Genomic DNA, 20553 nt, shown 5'->3' on the forward strand with positions numbered 1-20553 from the left:
TAACGATAAATAACGGCGTCATGGTGGTGAGGTGGTTTCCTGCTACAGAGACCTGTCTAACTGCAACTCAGCTCAGACTCTTTATAAATGCGTCCACGTGTCTCCTTGGCTAACAACGCTCCTCCTACTATGCACGCTCCACGCTCAACCTCACCCCGTTGAAAACTCACCCCTTCCGCCTCCATTATGCAACACCCCGCCGCTGTTCTGGCAAATTTACCCTTGTGACCACCATGCATAGGGGTGATAATTCTAACGCCTCCCTGATCTAGCAAAACTTCCCTTGTGGCTACCATGCTTAAGGGTGAAAATTCTAACTACTAGCTTCATGGTAAATTCACCCTTCTGATTACCACGCAGGGACGTGATAACTTCCGAATCCTTACTTCATGGCAAAAACACCCCTGTGATTACCAAGAATAGGGGTGATAATTTCCAACACCCCACTTCATGGCAAAAACAACCTTATCATTACTATGCATATGGATGATAACTAACAAAATCTCACTTCATGGTAAATTCACCTTTGAGATTACCTTGCATAAGGGTGACAGCTCCCAACATCTCAGTTCCTATAGTACCTTTACCTTAACTTGGCCTTTTTCGTGACAAGCATCATATTTCTAGTATTAGTCTATTGTGAGGCAGTTGGAATAAAAGAACCGCTTGAGACGTGTGTGTGTGTGTGTGTGTGTGTGTGTGTGTGTGTGTGTGTGTGTGTGTGTGTGTGTGTGTGTGTGTGTGTGTGTGTGTGTGTGTGTGTGAGAGAGAGAGAGAGAGAGAGAGAGAGAGAGAGAGAGACGGGGCTTATGTAACGTTTCAACTCGTGTTAAAGCTGTCGGCATCGGGAGGTGAGGCGGACGTGTTCCAAGGTTATTTCTGTATCTATTAGCCTATCTATCTATCCATCTATCTATCTACATCAGTGTAATCTATCAGTCAAGTATGCATTTATTAATATCTATGGGACAGCTAATATTTCAAGGTTACATCTATCTTCAAGGCTGTTTTTCTATCTACCTGCCTACCTTTCTGTCTTGCATGTCTATCAATCTATCTGCCTCTATCTATATCTATCAATGTGCTCACCAGCCTGTCTGTCTATATATCTATTTATCTTAATGTCTATATATCATGTCTACAGAATGGCAGAAATGCGTCAAATTTTTACAGTTCTATCTATGTGCCTGTTTGTATAGTAACTGTATCTTTATCTACTGCCCCACGTCGCTTCCTGAGAGAGGTGACGTCAATATACGTTCCCTTAGGCACTTGTCCCTACTAGGCAAAGAACCCCTCCAGCATCACCCTCTCCATAACACTCCTTATCACCCCGCCTTTGTTCTCCGTCTCCCTCTCATTCTCATACACATTCTTCAACCATCCCAATCATCATCATTAGTAGTAGTAGTCGTAGTAGTAGTAGTAGTAGTAGTAGTAGTAGCAGTAGTAGTAGTAGTAATTGTAGCAGTAGTAGTATTTTTATGATTACTATTACCACTACTACTATTATTATTATTAGTAGTAGTAGTAGTAGCAGTAGTAGTAGATAGTAGTAACATTATTATTATTATTATTATCAAACCACGAAAGCAACAACAGCATAGGCCACACGGGTACCCAAAACAGGTAACAAGTTCAACCCCTTCAGTACGTGGCCTCTCTTGCTCCTATCCCCCACGATTCCATTAAAAACCCCTCGTACTGAAGGGGTTGAAGGAGCTCATTCTCATCCCTCTGGCGTGCGAAAGACAAATGAAGGTTAAATGCCAACTACCAAGACTTAGAGAGAGAGAGAGAGAGAGACCCATTTAATCCAGTGACGTACTTTCTATTTAATTATTTATTTATTTATTTTTCCTGAGACGTGAAACTGGAGAAACTATAGTCCATTCACTTTAACTTGGCCCAAACTGTCATCCTTTTGCTGCTTATTTCACGGAACTCAGTGGCAGGGAAAGACAATAGTGTAGCTCTTCATACTGTCTGGCACTTCTTCGTGACTAGCATCATACTCTATTGTTGCTCTACTGTTACAGCTCAACATTCAAAACGGAGGGATGATAAAGTGAACAGAGTATACATGAAGTTTCCCCATCAATAAGAGTAGTAGTAGTAGTAGTAGTAGTGGTAGTAGTAGTAGTAATAGTATCCAACAGAAGACCTAACCTGTCGGGGGAAAAAAAAAAAAAAAAAAAAAAAAAAGGAAATGTGCTTAGGGTGAAGATAATAGTTTCAATCCGGTTTTTCTAGTGAGTCCAAGTCAGACCGAAAATGTAATATAATAATCACACTATACAAATTGAGATCAAGGTTACACAGCTAGATATCAGGCTCAGAGATAAAGAAAATCAAGGTTACAAACAAAGTGGTCAAGGTTACAAATAGAGTTCAAGGTTACAAATAGAGAGAGAGATGAAGTTACAAATAAAGAGATCAAGGTTACTAAGAGGTCAAGATTATATAAAGATAAAGGCTGCACAGACAAACAAGGCTGGAAATGGAGATCAAGGTTACACAACAAAATGTCAGGGTTAAGACTAAAAAATTCAAGGTTATAAAGAAAGAAATTAAGGTTAAAATATTCATGGCCACAGATAAAAGAAAAAAAACAAACACACACAAGGATCACACGCCATTCCCCGTCACAAAAAACATTACGATTAGGATGTAAAATTTTAAAGAAAGCAAAATTTTAAACGTATGCCGCCATAATTCAAGGTTACACAGGAAATTTCTCAAAGGACAACGCGAAGTAAGTTAACAATAATATATTAATATGTATGAAGTTCAAGGTTGGAGCAAAATGATAGGCTATACCGATAAAAATTCCGAGATACAGCATAATTCGTAACAAAACGAATTATCAAGGTTAAGGTTACGTAGCACAATTTTTTGGAGACCCGAGAGAGAGGGAGGGGAATGCAGGGTGAAGGGATAACTAACCAGATTTTTACAAAACTTTCATTCTGGCGACCTATACAGTATTCTAATCTAGCGCTAAATTCAAAGCGGTGAACTTCAATGTGTGACTTCGAAATTAAACATACTTTTCTGTTGCTGAGAGAGAGAGATGAGGTGCGATGAAGAGGGAGACGAGGGGGGGGGGGCACCACATGCATCCCACAGATGTTCAAAGGTGAATAGGTGGGGAGGGAGAGGGAGGGAGAAAGGGGCAAGGAGTGGAGGGAGGGGAGAGGAGAGGGGCGAAGGAGGGGAGAGGGAATGTTAAGTGACAGGGGAGAAGGAGAGGGGAGCGAAAAAGGGAGGAGGGTGAGAGAATATTCCACACCTTACACAACACTCCCTCTCTTACCTCACCCTACCCACTCACCATTAACTTCTATCTTGCCCGTCTCACCGACAGCTTAATCGAAGAACCTTGAGCCTAAAACCCAATACAGCTTAATCTAATCCCTTACTCTATAGTCACTGTCAAATTATCCGTCTCAGCCTCCAGTCTAATCAAATAATCTTCAACTAACAACCTAACCTAACCTAACCTAGCCCAGTCCAACCTAACCTCACCTAACCCACTGACAGCCTAACCTAACCCATCCTAACCAACCTAACAGCGTGGCCAAACTCAATCTACCTTAACCTAACCAGACTAAAATTAAACTGATTTACTCTAATCAATCTAGACCCTTCTACCTCTCACCCTCAACCCTAGTCAAAGAACCTTCACACTATAACAAAAGGGTGTTATGTGGGTTATGTTAAGGTAAGACTTCGTGACGCTTTTTTCGCGGCGATTTTTTTCTGTACACCTTAATATCCTCTTGTATGTTATTAATGCACTCTATGTCGATATTAAAAATGAAATGAAAACACAGGTAGATGGTGAGTTGTAAGAAGAATAGTAACTCATGAAAAACAAAATACGACGCCTTCAAATGGGAGGGAGAGAGAGGGAGAGAGAGAGAGAGAGAGAAAATGATGTTCCTCTGGCGGACGTCAATCAATTTTATTCAGCAAAGAAAGGATTCAAAGGAGGAAGATAAGTACTTTCTGCTCAGCGTCGTAATAAAAGTCGTAAAGGGCGCCGAAATATAACCTCTGGGTCGTAATAAAAACTGAGGACTACAAATATGCCTGAAACTTATCCGCATTTCAAAAATTCTTCCTCTTTATTTCTTTTTGGTAATCCATAATAAACGCTATATGCAAGAGACGAAAAAAAATACAGACAAAAGAAAATGGGCACGGAGACTTGAGGCATCACCTGCAAAAACAAAGATATGAACTCAGAGATTGCCGTATTATCTGCAATATTATGAGACAAAGATATGAGCCTAGAGACCGTTGTGATATTACCTGCAAAAAGCGACAGAGAAATGGGGCCATATATTACTGTGGTATGACCTGCAAAAATAGACAGGTAAAGATGTGAGCCCAGAGATTGGTGTGGTAATGCCTGCAAAAACAAAGAAATGGGGCCGGGGATTGTTACAACACACACACACACCCTTGCTACGAGAAATACAGGCTTAATCATACGATCCTTTGAGAATCTCCAGCCAAGACAAGTTCCCCAGCCGGCTCCCTCCCCCGGGCTTCCTGCCAGTCTGAGGTTCCTTATTTACAAACATTCTTGAATTCAAACGTCGTATTCTAAGGAGGATTCGTAGCATTTTTTTTTTTTTAAATATAACTTATCTATTACTTCATTTTTATGCCTGTAATTATCTTGTCATCAAAATCTGCACTAATATTCAACATACCCGTAGCCTACAGGAAGATGGCCTTTTAAGACAATGTGCTGTACAAATTGCCAAGAAAGAGCCGTTAAGAAATCTCCAAAAGCACTACGAATACGATCCCAATTTGTATCCAACTCTTGTCTGGTTCCCTTTCTTGACATACGAGATGGAGATGGACGCCTTCACGCCGTGGCACAGATATAACTGGGGATACACTGCCCTGTTATACAAACGTCCCTCATCATTCCTACTCCCCAAAAGTGGGAAATGGACTGTAAACGGCCGAGTCCAGCCTGCAGTCCACCGGGTTCACGGAACTTGGGACTACAACTACTGATTTTACTTAAGACTCATAGTCACAACCTTACACGAGGCCCTACCATGTGTCAACGGGTCTACGTCCTCTTTATATACATAGTGTTCTTACACACTACAAAACCAGAAAAAAATACTCTCTTCACTCTGTGGACACTTTTTACAGCGTTCAACCCCTTCACTTCTACACATTCTCCTTGAAATGAATAAAATCGTCAGGAGAAAGGAAATAAAAATAATTACGTCAGCAGATTGAAAGGATGAAGGAGGCATCAGACTGACATGGGGGGGGGGTAAAACTAAAGGCATCAGTCTGAAATGTAAAGCTATAGAAAGACACCAATCAAAAGCTGAAGGAGCACAGCTAAAAAAGGCACCAGACTGAAGGGGTACAACTGAAGGAGTAAAGCTGGACACCAAACAAAAGGGGCAAAGCTAAAGGTGCCAATTTGAAGGGTAATGCTAAAAGAGGGTACCTGAAGGAGTAAAGCGAAAGGCATTAAGCTGAAGGAGTAAAGATGAAGAAGGTTTGTAAATACATCCCATGGTGACAGTGTCGAGATTGTTGGCAGCACTGCACATCCCCGACTCTCCCTAACCCTCACGCAGCATTACGTAATAGGCAGACACGTGTAGGTCTACCATACACCCTATTGGTTACACAAAGAGGCAACGCGATAAAATTTGACCGTGATAAAAGTGCAGACTGATATAAGCTGTTTTAGTCCTAACCTCTGTACACCATTAACCGGTTCCTTAATATGTGGCAACACCGCAAATTCAGTCACTACCTCCAGTTCTCCCACATCAGAGACCTCTAATATCTGGCTGTAACAAAATGCAAAGATAAGGTTCACAACAAAGACCTCTAATATCTGGCTATAACAAGACACATAGATAAGGTTTAAGTTCGTTCAAACTCTTGTACTCGTCTGAGTTTGTTACTAATATCACGTGGCAGAGGCGCATACCTGCTTTAGATCATTACAAACCAGCAAGGACCACCGTAAATTGAGCATATAACAAGTACACGGAGACTGAAATTTGTTTTAAGTTTTCATCTTTGCATTAGAGTGTGAGAAAGCTTGTTGTTACTCACGTGTCACCATCTCGTATCTTCAAATAACACCTTCCTTACATCCTTACATAGCAACAAAAGCTTACAAGATCGACATAATTAAAGATAAATAAAAGTATGGGTCTACCTTGCTAAGTGGCCTAATAGAATGCTTCGTAGCACCTCTTCCATGGCGAATTATTTGTTACTGATGGAAACTACGACAAACAACCTACGAATGTTCAATATCATACACAGGAGAATGTTAGAGTGTACTGTGCAAAATAAATCGCTAAGGAACCTGCGCTAACAAGCCTCTATGCTACTACACGTCATTCAACCACCACATACTTACAAATGTCACTTTCTTACATTCCCTACCTAGCAGCAGGGTCCTCTATAAATTAAGCAACAATAAAGTAGATAATAAAATAAAGTACATAATAAGCAATAATGTTGTAACTTGGTCCTATCCTTTGTTGATACTATATTATGCAATGATCCTTTGTTGATACATGTACTATAGAAGTCCATGGTCTCGTTACCAGGATCACGTGGCAACATCGCAGACACAGATGGGTCACGTGGCACATTGCAGACATACAGCTACGGTACTTAGAGCAACAAAATCTCCATCACTCTGACCAAAATAAAAGCACATAGAATTACGGAGCACAGAAAGACCTTCCGAAACAGACTGACAGAATTTACGGCTTACACAGGTAGATATTATTTTTTTGTCCTATCATGTACAGAAGTTCATCCACTACTACTCTGTTTACTTAGGGAATATCCGCCACTTTCCTCCCTAACGCATCAAATCAAAGAGAATCATCTATGGGCAGAGAAACATATCAAGCCTCTCACAGTTTAGGAATATTAGCCAGCCAAGGAAAGTGAAGAGCAGGTGTACGATATTATGCATACTTTTGTTCCATACTGTAGTACAATAAGCGTGCGTTTCTAAGGGACAATAATGTACACTTATTTTTGATCGTTACACAGGAGAAAAGTCCTACGTCAAATATAGCAAGAAAAATGTGGACAAGGGGGTGTAATGTGTCGGTATTCTCGTCTGGTAAGGAGACTCCCTAACACCTCATCCTTTGCTATTTATTTTTGGATATGGATAAATAATATCGTTTCATATGTTACGCAGAATGATGTCTGAAGGATATATATAACAGAATTGGACAGTAGGGTGTAATAAAAAAAATAAATCGCTTGGGAAAAGGTGTTGGGGAGCTTCCTTAACTGACGAGAATGCGGGTCAAAGTATATTTTGAAGGATATATATAAAACAGATTGGTCCAGTGGCGTGTTATAATAAAAATAAACCGCTTAAGAAATGATGTCAGGGAGCTTCCTTAATTTACCCGACGAGAATACGGGTCAAGATATTTTATGAAGGATATATATAAAATAGATTAGGACAGAAAGGTATAATAAAAATAAATCGCTTAAGAAAAGATGTTAGGGAGCACAGTTGGCGAGAACATGGGTCAAGGTACAGTATGTTTTGTTAGTCCTATTCTTCGTACAACAGCGCGGACTTGTTACTAGGTATACGTGGCAACAGCGCTATGACCTTCAGACCACCACTACCTACATAGCAGTGAAGGCCTCCATAGCAATACTACTGCTGGGAATGCTAAACTGCTACAGACTACTACTGAGAATGCTAAATACGTGTATAAGAAGGAGGATAACAGACACTTCCTTAGATCCCTATACAGCAAGGAAGATAACACTGCCACTTCTTTAGATCCCTATATAGCAAGGAAGATAACAGACAATTCTTTAGATCTCTATATAGCAAGGAAGATAACACTGCCACTTTCTTAGATCCCTATATAGCAAGGAAGATAACATTGCCATTTTCTTAGATCCCTGTATGGCAACGACGTCCATACAGGTAACAATATTCTACCACAACTACTGTGAAATCTAAATCGCAACATACTCCTATATTCTTTTTTTATGTTTATTTTGTTTATTTTTACAGGCAGGATAAGCATAGTACCTTCAAAGAGCTGTTTCATATACTGCGGATCTCTATACCGGTATGAAAAACTCTCCTTCAAACTGATACCATAGTCTGACACTCCTGGTCTGAATTCTAAACTGCTACCAGTACGTATTGTTCACTTTTTCTGTAAGTACTGATAACAGATAAAAGCCAAGTGCTGCGGGGAGATCAATGGAGTTCTTGAGCCACCCTACACTCCTCATCTCATCATAGTTTCTACTGGATTCCGGTATCATCGAAAAATTCTGGTCTTGTAGCACTGGCCAATTTCGTAACTATGTGATGTTCTTTATCAAACCCATCAGAACGAAAATAAATGTAATAAATGTTTCAGGAAGGACCGGTACATGGTTAGATGGATAGCCAAACAGACTGACTGGCAGATCGACACAGTTAAGTATAGATACCCGGTACAGCTATACCATTACCATATAAACATTTTCTTTTCATACGTAAATGACTACATTTACAATACGATTATTTATTACTTATTTATCCATTCATTTTCAACTACTTCACTTTATTACTTTCTCTACGACCAGACGACTTTATTCAGGCGACTATAACTTAACTGGGTATGAGGCGAGAATGCAGCAGGTGTGTGGTAAGGTGCACCTGTGTGTGTGTGTGTGTGTGTGTGTGTGTGTGAGAGAGAGAGAGAGAGAGAGAGAGAGAGAGAGAGAGAGAGAGAGAGAGAGAGAGAGAGAGAGGCAGGCAGGTGTAAGCCAAACCCTGTGACTCACTATTACCACCCAGCAGACAAATTTTCTACACTGCACACCTTCAGCACGAAAGGCCTTTCCAAAGAGGAAAAAAAAACAATGTAGTGAGGGAGGATAACTAGCCAGCATCAGGATTAATCTTGCTATACAAGTGCACATCAGATTTACAGGACACTTCCTATAAGTTTATATGACAATTGCCATCAAGTTACATAAATTACAGTATTCCCTAAAACATTCGCTTACGAAAAGTTACACAAAAATGTCCTTAAAGTCTGAGTCACCTAATTCAAACATTTGCTTGGCGTGATCCATTGAAGTTGAAGTGATTTTACGTTAACTTGAAATGTAAATTATAGGGCAGCCTCTCGTCAGTCATAAAATCACAAATGGTCACTATGTTCTGCTGCTTTGGATTAATGAGGTTCCCTTATAATAATTCTTCCCGCGTTTTTTTTTTTTTTTTTTTTTTTTTGCACTATTTTTAAATCCCGTCTACAATGACGATTTTTTTTTTTTTCCGGTCATACTTTCACCATACAATTCTGTTTCAAGATTTTATTCAGCTCTTACTATTATCCTAAGCTGACTAAAATCGCCGATGATACAAATAATAATAATAATAATAATAATAATAATAATAATAATAAAGAATCAATGGGTCAATGTTTACAATTTCCTAATACTCCTCATAAGTTACATAAAGACCATTAACTCACAACCCGTCATTAATGCGTATTGGTAAAAGTACATTAAGGTAAGATCCCTGGGAGCAATAAAATAAAAATACATCCCATCGCAAAAAAGAAAAAAATATGTAAATAACCCTTCACTCCGATTACGTCTTCTCATGTTATTACCATTACAGAATTCAGTTAATCTTAGAAGCTTTAAGAACTAGAGATAAAATTGCTATAATAACTCCATCCACTACGTGTCTCCCAAATTGAATAAAATCGCCTGGTATCATAAAGAACTACGTCACTGGACTGAAGAGGCTTAACTACAACAAACAGGATGCATCTCAAAGGTCAAAAGGCACCCTAATTACAACGCTGTACCACTTGTTGATTATAAAAACATTCTAGTATTATTAATGTTAATTTGGGACGTTAATTTCAACTACAGTAACAGGGTATCAAAGGCCACGTGTATTATTTAAAAAAAAAAGTTTTGGAGGGATTTTTCGAACTGAAGGGGTTATTTACAGTCTCCATTAACCAATCATTACAAGAGATCTTTCCTAAGTTAATTAAATCGTTCGCAAATAGCAGGAATGAAATAAATAGAAAAGGCATTAATTAGGTATAATGTTCATCACAACCGCCTATCAGTATCTCCATATTCTGACGAGTACAGTATATTTACACTGCCCTGACTCAATATCTCGAAAGGTCATGGAGTTGGTAACCATTTGCAAGTTGTTGCTAATTATCTGCAAGACGTTAACAATCTGCAAGTCTATGAACGCAGTATTTAATTTAGGCTGCCACAAGATCAACGCAGTATACAATTTAGCCTGCCACAAGACGATTTTGCTCAGCTGAGGATAAATCTAGTGACCTGGGGGGTTGAGCGCTACCGAGATTGACCACTGGACTGCTAGACATTCCCTCAGCCAAATACACCGTCTTGATTTATTCTGCATTACATATCTTAAATTTATAAGAGACAGCGAAACGGTTCTCACTACACTCAGCATCTCATTATTCTCTCTCTCTCTCTCTCTCTCTCTCTCTCTCTCTCTCTCTCACACACACACACACACACACACACACACAACCACCACTATTTATTCAACCAGCAAACGGGATTTATCAACTTTTTACAGCGATTATATCCTTTTATTACTATTATCGCCGGATTAATTTACTCGCCTCAAAGAATATGTATTTACCAGTATGATAAGAAACTCTAATAAATTCTTAACACCTTTCCCTTATCGATTTAGGCTGCAAACTACACCTCACTGTTCTCTTGTAGGCTACCGAGGGAACTTTATGTAGAAACTGAAGCTATGCGAACTGCTGAGATAATGTCAAGGTGAAATATAAAGGTATGATAAGCAAAATAAATCGCTAAGGAACAGGTGTTACGAAGCTTCCTATGCCACTTGAAAACAGCCCTGACGCCAGGACATTCAAAAATAAATAAACGAATAAATAAATAAAAATCCATGAAAGCGGTATTCTACTGTAATATGATTCACTTCCCCGCGCGACTTGTGCAGCACGGCAACACGCTAAAAATAGATCCACACACACACACACACACAGAAGTATCGGAGATTTCCCACACCAAGCATTCTCTCTGTCTGTCTGTCTCTCTCTCTCTCTCTCAAACGGACATGGGAAGGACATTATTTTCTAAGAAAGTAAGAACAACGAGGTCAAGAGGAAACCCTGAGATGGCCATGCGGGATAAGACAATCATGTTCAGCGATAAAGTGAAAAGCGGAGATAAAACGAAACGTGGGGAGATAAAGCATGTGGTAAGTGGAACATGGAGACAGTGAAACGAAGATGTAAAATGAAACGCTGATGAGGTGAAACGTAACGGTGAAACATAGATGAGGTGAAACGTAGATATGGTGAAACGCAGATAAGGTGAAAAGTCAGTGAAATACGAAGATTGTGAAACGTTAGGATAAGGTTAAGGTAAACGTGAACAGAAACGTGGATATAAAGGGAGATAGTGAAACATGTGGAGAGAGAAACCCAGTATCTGGTTTGGCAATGATAAAGAACTGTAATAACAATAGTAATCCACACATAAGGTTAGAGAATGCAGGCAAAGAACAAGGTGGAGGGATGAATTAAATAAGGTGCTAAAAGGTCGACAAGTAGGGGACTGAGTTTGGATGAGTGAAATGGAACAGGTAAGCATGTGAGAGGAAGGGATGGATAATAATCAATGAGGTGAGAGAAAGGGATAAAAAAAAAGCTTGGATGAGTGAGAAGGGATATGCAATGAGATGAGAGGAAGGGATGGACCAAGAGCATTGAGGTGAGAGGGAGGGATAGGTAAAGAGCAGTATGGAGGGATGAAGTCCGTACATGTGGTTAGTTTGAATTTATTTCGATACCTCGAAACGGAGTAAAAGAGGAGGGTAAAGAACAGATGAAAAGATGCAGACGTATATATGGTGGGCTAGGATGCAGGACTATGGCAACAGAATGGTCAAATATACAGGAGAGATGATGGGGCGAGAGGTAAAGAACAAGGACGAGATATGGAACACAATAACATCCTAGGAAATGACGGGAAATTAGGATAGCACAGTGGCTACTTAGAGTGGATGTGAGAAGACAGGTGGGCAGTGAATATGGCTGAGGGATGAGGCAGTCGAAATATGATGAGCTAGGACGGAAAACAGGGGTAATAGTGGCAACCTTGATGTGAAGTGTGAGAAGAGGTAGGCAGAGAACAACGTGGAGGGATAAGTCGATAATTTAGTTGGACCAGGTGTAAAACTACGGTATTTTAACAGGATGGCAATCCTATGATAGGGTGAAGGTAGGGGGGAGTGAGAGAATAGTCTGTGATTAGGTGCCCGTACATTCAGAACTTTGGTGACACAACGGAAAAATAAAAATGAAGCAATGGGAATAGACTGATAAGTGACAAGTTGGAGGAATGAAGCCTCCTACGATGGGTTATAATGGTAAACGACGGTACAATAACAGCAGCAATCTTGAGATAAATTGAAATGAAGAGGCACAGTACGTGATGAAGTAACGAAGTCGTAAACGTACTGGATTTCGACAAAAAAAAAATGACATCAATTAGGTGTGAATGCTAACAGATCGTTACTATACTTGATAAGCGAGTAAATTTAAAACGTCAAAAAAAAAAAAAAAAAAAAAAAAAACGCAAGCACTAAACCTCTACAGCATCAATAAGTATTATAGCACTTGCCACACGAGGGAAAAAAAAATATTCTACTGGAAAATCCTAGGCCTAGTGCCAAAAGTGCTAACCTGGCAACTCGGGCTCATAATACAATGCCATAATATCGTTTACGACCTGAACTCCACCTCCGCCACCACAACAGGCTCTCCACAAGGCTGGTAGTGAAGGTTGGAGGGTCCGGGTAGTGATCAGAAAATTATTGAATTAGCCGAAGACTGTACCCGTGCGATGACGTCTTTTCATGCATTCATGCCTCATCCTATCTTCCAACGACTGCATTCAGATAAAACAAAGTTCACCCATGGACATGGCTAAGCAGAAACTCGTACTAACAAGCCTGAAACGTCACGTAATCAACTGCTTAAAAAAAAAAAAAAAAAAAATTCTGGTAAAAAAAAAAAAGAGGAAGGGAGAGGCGTCCGGACCGATCAGTATTTTGCGGTTAAGTGAAAAAAAAAAAAAAAAAAAAAAAAAAAAAAAACGTGCTGAGGTACACATGTATGCCTGTAAAATGAGATCATCATATGACTCCTGCCCTCCCACCTAACCTCCCCCCCCCTTTCCTCCCTCTCAATCCCTGGCTGCAAACATCATTACGCAGTTGCATACCAACGAATATTTCCCGTTCTTCAATCCGGGAACATCGTTATAATTCCCTACTAAGTACGTTTAACTTCATCTTCCATGTTTCTCCTCCTCCTCCTTTCAAAAACACTTCCCTCTGAGTCCCCTACCTAAACATCACTACGCATTTTCATACCAACTAATTTTACGGCTTCATAATCCATTTTCATACCAACGAATTTTACGACTCCACAATCCAGTGTTCAAATTTCCTAACTTTTTCTCTATTTCCACATAAGTTTTCTTATTCTTTAAACATTTTTTTATCAGCCTTCCCCTCTTCCATCTTGGCACTTACACCAATAAGGCACTTACACAAACCTACAAATATAATGAATCGTCCCATTCTACTCTCTCTCTCTCTTCCTACCTACCTACGAATATAGTGAATCCTCCGTCACGAACATCCAATTAACTTACAGTATTCTACCTTCCACATTCTCTCTCTCTCTCTCTCTCTCTCTCTCTCTCTCTCTCTCTCGACATATTTACCCTTGCCATAAACACGATGACGCAGCTTCATACCAACAAATTTTATGGCTCCATATTTTAGGAACCTCAAATTAACCAAGTCTACCTTACAAAACCTATTAATACAGGACACAACCTCATCAACCTACTCTTGCAACTTTCTTCTGCATCTGCCTATTTCAACACTAACCCTCTGTATCTGAGAATGTTATTTTGTATTTTGGTAAACTATTTCAATCTCTGGTATACTATTACTATCTCCAGACAATTATATTTAACTAAGGGTACACTTTTCGAACTGGTGGAGTTAGATCTAGCCTTCAACTAATTTTCATACTAACCATACTCAGGAGAAACTTTTATTAATCAGAAGTTATATATAGCCATTACTAACTTTCATACTCAAGCAGAATTTAAAAAATAAAAAATCATCTGATAATAGCGTGAATAATAAAAGTAATTCATTCCCTTACCTAACTTCTCTGCTTCCTATTCCTAGAAAGCTTATTCACCTCTTACAGAACTGCTGATCTCCCTGCCAAAGAAAACACCACCAAGCCTCTCATCTACAACCCCCAAATATAACAACCCTTCCGCCTTCGGGTCGTCTTCTGAGCAACTTTGAAGATCTTCGTAACAACGCTCCTTTAGCGATTTGTTCTGCACATCTTTTGTTTCTGGCTGTTCCTGATGCATATTATATCGATATTAGGATTCAGTAACACACAGGAGAATGCTACGGCTTATGTGCAAAGAATATCGCCATGTAAGAACTGCTACCCGGACTCCTGTCACCTAAAGTATGCTTCTTCAACTCATAGTAACATCGTCCCACCCATTACACGTTCCTACTCCTACCTATTATATCACTCGTTTCCCTAGTCATTAACCCCTTCAACCAAATGACTTAGGGGAATTCCAGTAGCCTAGTCTCACCAATTCCTTCAATCAAGTGACTTAAAGAAATTCCAGTGTCCTACTCTCGAAATAGGTAATGCTAAAAACCTCACAGCTGTTGTCATTCCTTCACGTAACACCTACCACACTAGAAGCCACATTCATTGGCTATTTTTTAATTTCTGAACAATATAAGCTCACCTTATACTTTTATCTTGCCCCACACCTTGCCCCCACATAGCAACGAACACTAAAAAATAGGCCCAGTAATTCAGAGGAAAGCACAATAATACAAATGTATTCCCGAATACATATCACTGCTATTGAGGTTTATCGAAAAAACTGGGGCTTGAAATCTTTCTGCATACACCCCCAGACCCCAAATTAAATTAAAAACATGAAACCCAAAGACTTTTATAATACTTCACTACTATGTTAACTTGTTTATCGTAAAAATTAGTTTATGTACTTGAGAATACGCCCCCAGTTTCCTTTGCGGCGCCGAACCACAGTCACGTGTCCCCGCTCCTGCAGTCCTCCGCCTGACCTTGAAAAACTAGTTCCAGTATAGCCTGTTCTCGGCGACACCTCCGCGGGGCCCAACTTAACCACCGTCTGGCGCCCTCACTCCATAACTCCGCTAGTATTGTGTTAATTCGTGATTGCCAGTTTCTGCGTCAGGAGGAAGTTTATCTTAGCGAAATGTTCCTTGGGTATGGGGGTGGAAAGAGTGGATGAACGTCTCCCCACTTCACAAGAGACTAGAATGTCACCAATTAAACCCAGCACCTTCAAAACGTTTACTTAAAAATGCATCCCCAGATTAAAAATACATCCTCAATACCCTAAGCTTTTTTTAAGATTACAGGATGGGTCTTTGTAGGTTTCCTTCCTCCTCCACGTCAAACCTGAACTTTCCAAATATTGCAAACCGTTTAACCAACCATTCTGCTGTGGTTAGTGCATTTGGGTAGATATTTCAAGGCAACACCTGAGGACTTAAACTAAGACAAACTGTAGGTGGCAAAGGCTTAAAAAACTATCTCCGCTAAACCTTTCTCTTCCAAAACTATCTCCAATAAACCTTTCTCTTCCACTGGTACACCTAGGTAACAGTTTGTTCAGGCGTTAGTAACAGACTTTCTTCAGCCGAGTAATAATGCTCAAAGGAATAAATGCAGTAGACAACGGTGTGTGAATTTTTAGAAACACCACATTCAAACAGCAACTCATCACTTTGCTGCTAACATAACACACTAAAGCAGTGTAATTACGTGGCAACGGAGTGCAGAGACGGCGCCTAGTTCTAGCTTCCTGGGTGCCACTGTACCTCATGACCCCGTCGCTCTCACCTCTCGCACAAGCACCAAGTTTTATATACATAAATATTCTCAGCTCGCTCAATCCGGTGGTGTACTTTCTTACTTTAATCTTGCTTCTTCCACTCAGTTTTATTCAGCTTAAGCAGGGACTTCTCGAGCTTAACATTCAATGCGACATCTTCGTCTCTAGGTGTGAGTTTGGGAGGGCGTAAACTAATGACGGAAGGCAGTCTGACAAGAACTGCTTTTGTGGTCACCCCTTATGGGATTACGGTGTCTGGCTGCAGACAGACATTCCGAAGCTGAATACACAGGCTAATCACTGCAAGGATAAAATAAGGGAACATTCATCAGACGTTACTTTTCTCATCTTACTACGTTATTTTTCTTATCTTACTCTTGCTATCCTCGGACGACTGTATTCAGCGTAGGAGTTATTGTTCGAACTGGAGAAGTTAACTACCGGTATAACCTTTATCAACACCTGCACCATTTTAAAGGGCCTCCTAAGCAGAACGAAATCGTTGTGGTAGCATGTAATAAATAAAACTACCCCATCGCAATGTAGTTTTTTTTTTTTCATTCTACTACCATACACTTCCCACCAGTAAAAAAAAAAAAAAAAAAAAAAAAAAAAAAATCTGACCACTATTACAAACTGTAGTAACTTCACATTATCCTGCAAATCAAGATTCCAGATTTCCTTGCAAATTCCACAAGCATAAATCAATGACCAAAACAATGATCATTACATGCGCTGAATTACTTTTGCTACACACATACAGTACACGACGACACAATGATCAGTCGGTATACTGCGCAGAATTATAAACACACAGATGTTACCTGTTAAACCAAAATGAGAAAAGCTTATATTTACCACTCGTTAAACAATATGTCTAGCAACCTGATTATCTGTATTTTTCTCTTCGGCTCGCGAAGAATGCATACAGTTACATGGAGAAACTTACCTTTGTACTGTATACATAAGGTACTTTGGATTATAAACCTGATTACAATCGCACTGAGACAGGGTTAAAGAGATGTACCATATATCAGTTACCTGCACCAAATGACATTTTACGTAATAATATACCTGCCAACAACTGCATCACAAATATACAGCTCGATATAATAATTAGCCACATGAGATTCCATTCATAAAATAACAAAAGATCCAAAGGTCAAAATGCTCACGACCATTTCACGCCACTCAAAATCAAAGAAAGCATCTGGAAACTCACCATTGTTCCCAATCACTTCAAGTGACTTCGGTTCATTATCAGTCATATATGACACCCAGCACTATGTCATATATGTTAAGGATCGACCATTATTTTCCTCCTAACGACACAGGATTATCCATCAATTAACCAAGAGCCTTACTTGCTACGCGATAACATACGTAACACTTCCCTAGCAACAACCACCATCTGCTCTCCAAAACGCAACCAATATTTGAACCTACATCAGAACTGTCAGCTTTACACACGTCAGTGTCACGCACTATGCCGCGCATTCTGAGGCATCAAGTATTTAACAAATTGTGACCTGTTCGCTCTAAATTAACTAAACACTACTCCGTCTCACCAGTACTTACCGTACTTAACAATAAACTCTCTATCGATCGCAAGTAAGCTAGCTCTGGTTACTGCAAACTGTCACCAAGCACTGGACACACCCCACGATCTCATGTCAAGTGCCTCACTCTCCATGACGAAACCCTGGGTCCTGGCATTGCATCATGTTGAGCAGTCTAGCTACATGCTGCACCCACACCAAGCCAGCTGTCAAATCCCTTCTAACAAAAAGAACACTGCTAATACTTATAACTAAACCTCGTAATGCCTTGTACTTACGTCTCTTTACTTCATCTGCGTCTCTGCCGGGATATCACACAATAAAAATTAAACAAACACGAGAAAAGTACGAAAAATCGTAGAGCGGCGTCGGCGTCCCTCTTATTCTCTCGTAGCCATAGTTGGAAATGACTCAGTTGGCCAAACCGGAAGGCAGCTAGACCACAACATGGCACACTACTAGATATATAATGACGTCTCACGCATTGATTGCCTTTTCTCTATTATATTGGACTTTAATCACCCTATAAATGAAGCTAAAATCCTACATTGCGTCACTCTGAAATAAAAATCGATATGTGATTACGTTACTGGTGTTGCCTTGAGAGGTTGGCTAGCCTGGTGGATGACGAAACCAAAGGATGCTCAATGTCCGCAGCCTGTTTATATACCGCCGTAATATGTGCAGGAAGGATATAACTGACGCATGTCGTTATTTAGTAATGTTTCCATATATTGCTTATCAAGACGCAGAATCGTTTCATATTTACTCTTCCAATGAACTGTGAAAAAGAGTAATATTCAACACTGTCGAGCGAGATTTGGCAGTCTTCCCAGCGTTAGGCTTGCGATATCATCATCGTAGTAGTGTGGCTGCACTAGAAAGTAATGTTTATATTCAGTCATTTTCAAAACACACCTGTGTCAGTTCATCAGATTTCTTTGATTGTACCCATTACATATTTTCTACACAATAGAAGCGAGAGAGAGAGATTTGCGCCATTCATTCATTAAGATTTTAAACGATGTTAAAAAAAATTCTGTGTAGGGGCTAATAACAGTTTTCCCAGCACCTTATAATTTCTGTTCGGTTGAATTTGAAGGAAATCTCGTGTCCGAATGAGATTTATGTTATGATATATATTTGGTCTGTTTAGCCTACTGTTGTTTATCGAAGTAACTGTCAGCTAAATTAGCTTTAATACCAAACCACAGAAGAGAACCTTTCCGCCAGATCACAGTCAACAATAATCAGGAACATTGAATAACAAAGATGTAAGAATGTGAGAGGAGCGATAGAGGTGAAAGAAAGAAGGAGGGAGGGGAGGGTTTAGTGGGGTTAAGGCAGGTAAGGCTGGAGGAGAATAGCATTGATGGTGCCATCCAGAACACAGATTTATGGCGAAATGAGGGTACTGTACATATCCATCCACACCCACTCCCGATCCCTTGCAGCACTGCCTAGAAAGATTTTCAGTGTTATTCTTTTAATTTACAAGTGAACACACACACACACACACACACACACACACACACACACATTTATTTACTTGCTTGTTGAAAAAACGAAGGAACTAACCTCTGGTATCGCAATGCCTCTTGACAACGGAAAAATTATGCATGCGCTCACTTCCATTAATACTCGAGGATGCTCAAGTCCTTATATTTCTGTTTTATTTTTACTGTTGTTATCCAGTCAAGTAGAGGATCACAGTGCTGTGGCTTGTTCACTATAATTTAGCTCAGATTTTCGTCCTTTTGCAACTTATTTTCCTTATCTGAATGGCTGAAAAAGTCAGCTCTCTACCCTTTCCATTGTGCGTCTTCGTGATAAGCATCACTTTCTAGTTTAATCTATTGATGCAAATGAGCATTGAAGATGGAGAGAAAGTAGTTCATGGTCAAGCTTAAGTGAAGAGTACCGGTATAGCGTGAAATACAGCAAGGCAGCACGCAGTGTAATCTCTCTATATACAGTATACTACTCATGTCTTTAGGTACTATAGCATGTTTGTTTATATCTGACAAAGATGGGCCATTCTCGCAGCTTAAGTCGTGGCTGCACGAAATTTAGTGAACTTATGACGTAGGAAGTGTCTCCTTGGTCTATCTATCTATCTATCTATTGCCAGACACCACAATCCCGCAAAGGGTGGCCATTTGACATTGAGTTAGTTGTTTTACAGGGAGGGGCACCAACCCTCCACCAACCCACTTGTTGACACGTAGGGAGCACGTATGGTTTGGTTATATGGTTACCACCCAGTGACAGGAAAGATAGGAGAAATAGGAAGAGAGGAGGGCAGGCACAGAAAAAGAATGATAAAAGCTAAGGAAGTAGGCAGCACTACATCAAGTGAGTGGATGATGGTCACTGGTTAAAAATATCCTCTAATCTGAATACATGTGGCCATCAACTGAGTTGAATGGAGCTATGGATTTTTGTCAGACGATGACTGAAGGGTTAGCAACCTTGGATGATCCATTGCACCACGTTAGATGAAGAAAAATAGACAATGGTGCAGGAATGAAAATGCAAAATTTCAACAAGCATTAAACTCACACTACTCACTCAACTGTCCGATGACGGCTGTTTTGCAATAAACGAAAATATTGGTGAATCTGCTTATAGATCCTACAAGGACTGGCGACTCGTTTGATACTCCGTAAAAATAAACACAAACTGGTTATAGTCGTTTGTTGTCATCCAGGCATTTACTAACGGTGCCGAAAGCTTGAGAAAAATATTTTAATATATATAATCTCACCTATTTCATAGTTTGGATCAGAATTTCCAAATGGTTTTCAATAATGCAATATTGTAGAGAAATTAAGACATAAGTTTCACCACTATTTTGCTGTTTGCTGAATTTTTTATATAAAGGGGAAATCAAGGTTAAAATTAGAAGAACGGTGCCCTA

At 39.8% G+C, this 20553-nt stretch overlaps 1 protein-coding gene across 2 annotated transcripts in view; it reads right to left on the reverse strand.

The window, feature by feature from the left end:
- LOC145408233 (CCAAT/enhancer-binding protein gamma-like) overlaps positions 1-18028 on the reverse strand; it is a 44653-nt gene extending 26625 nt beyond the window's left edge. The window contains exon 1 of one of the 2 annotated variants that reach the window (XM_080278990.1): positions 17912-18028. The gene's annotated coding sequence lies outside the window, so the exon portion shown is untranslated. Of the gene's footprint in view, positions 1-17652; positions 17771-17911 lie in introns of those variants that run through there. The other variant, XM_080278991.1, reaches the window with a different exon arrangement.
- Between the last annotated feature and the right edge of the window lie 2525 nt (positions 18029-20553).

The sequence above is a fragment of the Coenobita brevimanus genome, chromosome 76, assembly GCF_032717465.1.
Source record: "Coenobita brevimanus isolate Jiangsu-jjx chromosome 76, ASM3271746v2, whole genome shotgun sequence".
NCBI classification, from domain to species: Eukaryota; Metazoa; Arthropoda; class Malacostraca; order Decapoda; family Coenobitidae; genus Coenobita; species Coenobita brevimanus.